Raw genomic sequence first — 6,000 nt, 5'->3', positions numbered from 1 at the left:
ATACTGACTGGGAGAAAGCCAAGTGACGATGGAGGCAGAGGTTGGAGTGATGCATATATAAACCGAGGATTGCTGGCAGAAGCCAGAAGCTAGGAAAAGGCAAGGAAGGACACTCCCCTAGAGCCTTCAGAGAGAGCAGGGCTCTGCCAGCACATTGATTTGGGACTTCTGGTCCCCAGATGGTGAGAGAAATGTGTTGTTTTAAGCCACTTAGTTTGTCGTCCTTTGTTACAGCAGCAACAGGAAACTAATACAATGACTTTAGAAAAAAAAAAAAAAAAAAGCCAGGGCAGAGGAGTTAGTATAACACAATATTATTTACGTGTGTGTGCTCAGTCATGTCCCACTCTTTTTGTGACCCCATGGACTAGCCCTCCAGGTGCCTCTGTGGGATTTTTCAGGCAAGAATACTGGAGTGGGTGGCCATTCCCCCCTTTTTTATGCCAAGTAAGAAAAATTGCAAAGCCAGTACACTATATTACCTGGGGAATGCATTGTTTGTGATAATAGTATGAAACCATGAGTGGTAACATTGAACATTAAATGTAAGACACAGCAAAGGGAAAAGATGGACTCTGAGGATACTGTTAATGCTTTAAAAATATCTGGATCACATACGGCAAACTGGTTAAGAGTTCATGTAGCTGCAAAGCGGATACAAACTAAGTGATGATAAGAAAAGATACTGAAAAGACATGATCAGTTAGGGAAAGGAAAATTGAAACCACAAGGAGATCCTACTTCACACCTGCCAGGAAGGCTGTAATAAAAAATACAGACACTAGGATTTCCCTGGTGGTCCAGGGATTAAGACTCTGCTTCCAATGCAGGGGGCATAGGTTCCATCGTTGGTCTGGGGACTAAGATCCCACAAGCTGTGACGCTCTCCCTCCTCCAAAGACAGACAAAAACAAGTATTGGAGAGGCTGTGAAGAAACCGGAAGCCTCAGGTACTGCTAGTGAGGATGAACAATGTTGTAGCTGCTGCAGAAAATAGTTTGGTCACTCTTCAAAATGTTCAACAGTGTCATCATATGATCCAGGAGTTCCATGCCTATCTCAACCTATCGTAGAGAATTAAAAACATACATCCAGGAGCTTCCCTGGTGGCTCAGTGGTAAAGAATCTGCCTGCCAATGCAGGGGACACAGGTTCGATCCTTGATCTGGGAAGATCCCACATGCCCTGGAGCAAGAAAGCCCGTGCACCACAGCTATTGAGCCTGTGCTCCAGAACCTGGGAGCCACAACTACTGAGCTCTCAAGCTGCAACTACTGAAGTCCGCACAGCTTAGAGCCCCTGTTCCACAACGTGAGAAGTCACTGCAAGGAGAAGCCTGTCCACTGCAACGAGAGACTACCCACTCCCTCACTTGCCACAACTAGAGAAGGCCCACATAGCAATGAAGACCCAAAGTAGCCAAAAATAAAGAAATAAAATTATAAAAAATGTATCCATGCAAAGATTTGTGGAAACAACTTAAATGTCTGTCAGATGAAAATGGATAAATGGGTAAATTAAGTACAATCCTCCTATACAATGGAATATTATTTGACCATTAAAAGGAATGGGTGAACCTCAGAAACATTATGCTAAAGTAAAAGAAGCCAGTCATAAAAGACCACATATTATATGATTTGATTTATATAAAATGTCCTGAATAGGCAAATCTATAGAGACAGAAAGTATATTATGGATTGCCTGGGGCTAAAGGAAGGGAGTTAGAGGGAAATAGGGAGTGATTTCATGCAAAGATGGGCACAATAAAGGACAGAAATGGTATGGACCTAACGGAAGCAGAAGATATTAAAAAGAGGTGGCAAGAATACACAGAAGAACTATACAAAAAAGATCTTCACGACCCAGATAATCACGATGGTGTGATCACCAACCTAGAGCCAGACATTCTGGAATGCAAAGTCAAGTGGGCCTTAGGAAGCATCACTACGGACAAAGCTAGTGGAGATGATGGAATTCCAGTTGAGCTATTTCAAATCCTAAAAGATGATGCTGTGAAAGTGCTGCATTTAATACACCAGCAAATTTGGAAAACTTAGCAGTGGCCACAGGACTGGAAAAGGTCAGTTTTCATTCCAATCCCAAAGAAAGGCAATTCCAAAGCATGCTCAAACTACCGCACAATTGCACTCATCTCACATGCTAGCAAAGTAATGCTCAAAATTCCCCAAGCCAGGCTTCAACAGTTTGTGAACTGTGAACTTCCAGATGTTCAAGCTGGATTTAGAAAAGGCAGAGGAACCACAGATCAAATTGCCAACATCTGCTGGATCATCGAAAAAGCAAGAGACTTCCAGAAAAACATCTATTTCTGCTTTATTGACTACGCTAAAGCCTTAGATTGGGTGGACCACAACAAACTGTGGAAAATTCTGAAAGAGATGGGAATACCAGACCACCTGACCTGCCTCTTGAGAAATCTGTATGCAGGTCAGGCAGCAACAGTTAGAACTTGACATGGAACAACAGACTGGTTCCAAATAGGGAAAGGAGTACATCAAGGCTGTATATTTTCACCCTGCTTATTTAAATTATATGCAGAGTACATCATAAGAAACGCTGGGATGGATGAAGCACAAGCTGGAATCAAGATTGCCAGGAGAAATACTGATAACCTCAGATATGCAGATCATACCACCCTTATGGCAGAAAGCGAAGAAGAACTAAAGAATCTCTTGATGAAAGTGAAAGAAGAGAGTGGGAAAGTTGGCTTAAAACTCAACATTCAGAAAACTAAGATCATGGCATCCAGTCCCATCACTTCATGGCAAATAGATGGGGAAACAGTGGAAACAGTGACAGACTTTATTTTCTTGAGCTCCAAAATCACTGCAGATGGTGAGTGCATCCATGAAATTAAAAGACACTTGCTCTTTGAAAGAAAAGTTACGACCAACCTAGGCAGCATATTAAAAAGCATGGACATTACTTTGCCAACAAAGGTCCGTCTAGTCAAGGCTATGGTTTTTCCAGTAGTCATGTATGGATGTGAGAGTTGCACCATAAAGAAAGCTGAGCACTGAAGAATTGATGCTTTTGAACTGTGGTTTTGAGAAGACTCTTTGAGAGTCCCTTCGACTGCAGGGAGATCCAGCCAGTTCATCCCAAAGGAAATCAGTCCTGAATATTCATTGGAAGGACTAATGCTGAAGCTGAAGCTCCAATACTTTGGCCACCTGATGTGAAGAACTGACTTACTTGAAAAGACCCTGATGCTGGGAAAGATTGAAGGCAGGAGAAGGGGACGACAGAGGACGAGATGGTTCTATGGCATCACCGACTCGATGGACACGAGTTTGAGTAAGCTCCGGGAGATGGTGATGGACAGGGAGGCCTTGGCGTGCTGCAGACCATGGGGTCTCACGGAGTCGGACACAACTGAGCGACTGAACAGTTTTTAAAAGTGGAGGCCACACCCCAGGGTAGCCACAAGAGAGCGCTCTATGCACAGATTTACCTCCTCCCTTGGGAACTGAGTTTCTCAAGCCCTATTGGTAGACTCTGGCCACACCTCTGAGAATCGTCCACACCCAAGGATATGGCCGGCCCCTCATTCTGGCCACGCCTGAAACTTTGGCCACGCCCCCAGGGCCTTGACCACATCCCTAGACCTTAAACACACCCTAAAGCCCAGGTCACACCCCAAAGCAGTCTGAAGCAGCAAGTTCACTTTTCCGACTCCCCGAGGTCTTAGCACAGATGCGTGCACAGACTTATCCTCTTAGAAACGTGGAACCTTAAAACCATGACTTTTAATTTGCAGACTTTCTTCTCTGTTTTGAAATGATTTAAAACTTACAGAAAAGTCGCAACAATAGGACAAAGACGTCTTGTATACCCTTCACCCAGATTCACCAGTTGTCGATTTGCCAGTTTGCTTTATTATTTGCTCTCCCCCCTTCCTCGAACAGTTTGAGAGTAAATTTCAGATTTTATATCTCTGCTTCGAATCTAAGGTCATTCTCTTACACAGTCACTGTACGGTTATCAAAAGCAGGACATTTAACAGTGATCCAATACTGACACCTAACAACACAGTTTATATTCAAATCGCCAGTTGTTGCCAAACTATCCTTCATAGCAAGCTATTTTTTTCAGTCCAGTATTCAATCTGAGATCACAAGTTGCATTTAGTTTTTTTTTTTAAATGTGGACTATTTTTAAAGTCTTTATTGAATTTGTTACAATATTGCTTCTATTTTATGTTTTGAGTTTTTGGCCACATGCCATGTGGGATCCCAGCTCCACCCCCAGGGATGGAGCCCACACCTGCTGCACTGGAAGGTGAAATCTTAGCCACTGGACCGGCAGGGAAGTTCATGCACTTAGTTTTGATGTCTTTTTTAGTGTCCTTCAGTCTGGTACAATCATTCAGCCTATCTTTGTGTTTCATGAAGTTGACGTTTTTGATCAGTTGCAGGCCACTTGTTAGTTCTCTTGTAACACTGTCTAGGATTGGACTTGTCTGACATTTCCTTGTGATCAGATTCTGATGGCAGGACTATTATAAAAATCATGCTGTGTCCTCTGTGCATCATATCAGAAGGTACACGGTATTGGTGGCTGCAGTCTTGATGAATTCCGTCGCTTGGTGAAGGTAAATCATGGAATCCCAGACTCGTCGCTGCACCAAGTCAGAGTCTCCCCTTTCTGGGCCTCAGTCTCCCTTTCTGTAAAATGGGGGTGTGGCTGACCTGAGGGTCTGTGCACATGCCTGGAGCTCACACCTACACACTCATCAAATCCTTATCAACCAGCTGATGCACTCTGTTTAGTTCTAATGCTCTTAAAAGCGTTTGGGGGGAACAGCACCCATATTTAAGATTTGGAAGATTTCTTGCATGCACTTGGAGCTTCCCAGGTGGCGCTGGTGGTACAGAATCCACCTGCCAATGCAGGAGACGAGGGTTCCATTGCTGGGTCCAGAAGATCCGCTGGAGAAGGAAATGGCAACCCACTCCAGTATTCTTGCCTGGGAAATCCCATGGACAGAGGAGCCTGGCAGTTACAGTCCATGGGGCTGCAAAAAGTCAGACACAGCCGAGTGAGTGAGCAAAAGCACACAGAAACAACAATGCATGCACTTGGAAGTGATATTCTCTGACTGAGCGTGTGGGTTTACCCAGGGTGGTGATTACAAGTGAAACTTTGCAACAGGACTGGGACTCGTGGAGAAATGCTTCGGAAGTATGACTTCTGGCTCAAGGATGCAAGGACTTTCACAGATGAGAATGGTCTTGGTGGCACTGGTGGAGGGGGGCATGCTTAATTCTGGGAGGGCTGGTGTAGGGGGGCTGGAGACCCTCTCTATGACCCTCCTCTCCACCTCCTAGGAGTCTGCCTTTCTTCAGGGGAAGGGGGCTGGGTGTGGAAGGACACGTGCCCAGTCCCAAGGTCAGGAGGCCGAGTGGGGATTTCCATCCGTGGAGAAGCCAGATCCTTTGTTTTAGAGAAGTAGCTTGCCAAGGTCAGGGGCCGAGTTCAGCTTTTGAACCCGGAGATAGTTTCTCACACACAAAGAGGCACATCACCCACCGTCTGGACCCACAGATACAAGGAGATGCTGACACACACATTCCAGGCCAATGATAGGGCTGGTACCTCTAACTCGCATCAAACACTCATCAACCCATTGACCCTGAGAGGTCGGCATTGTTCCTATTTTACAGTTGAGGACGTGGAGGCTCAGGGCTGTGAAAGTCACCCAGTCCAGATCACACAGCTAGGGAGCAGAAGGGCAGCACTCAAACCCGGTTCTGACTCCAGGGCCTGTGCTCTCAATCACACACACCTGCTCTCCTACGCCCTTTCCACACACACAGGTGCCTATGCACACACTTCAAATAATAGACACAACCACACACCACCTTCTTGTGAGTCACGAGGGCCCAGGGACTATGGACGTGGGTTTAGGAGGCAGCAACCCTGACGTTGGACAGGCAGCTTGCTCTCTCTGAGTCTCAGTTTTCCCATCTGGAATAC

The sequence above is a fragment of the Cervus canadensis genome, chromosome 18 (assembly GCF_019320065.1).
Source record: "Cervus canadensis isolate Bull #8, Minnesota chromosome 18, ASM1932006v1, whole genome shotgun sequence".
NCBI classification, from domain to species: domain Eukaryota; kingdom Metazoa; phylum Chordata; class Mammalia; order Artiodactyla; family Cervidae; genus Cervus; species Cervus canadensis.
Note: the sequence above shows the minus strand (reverse complement) of the source record.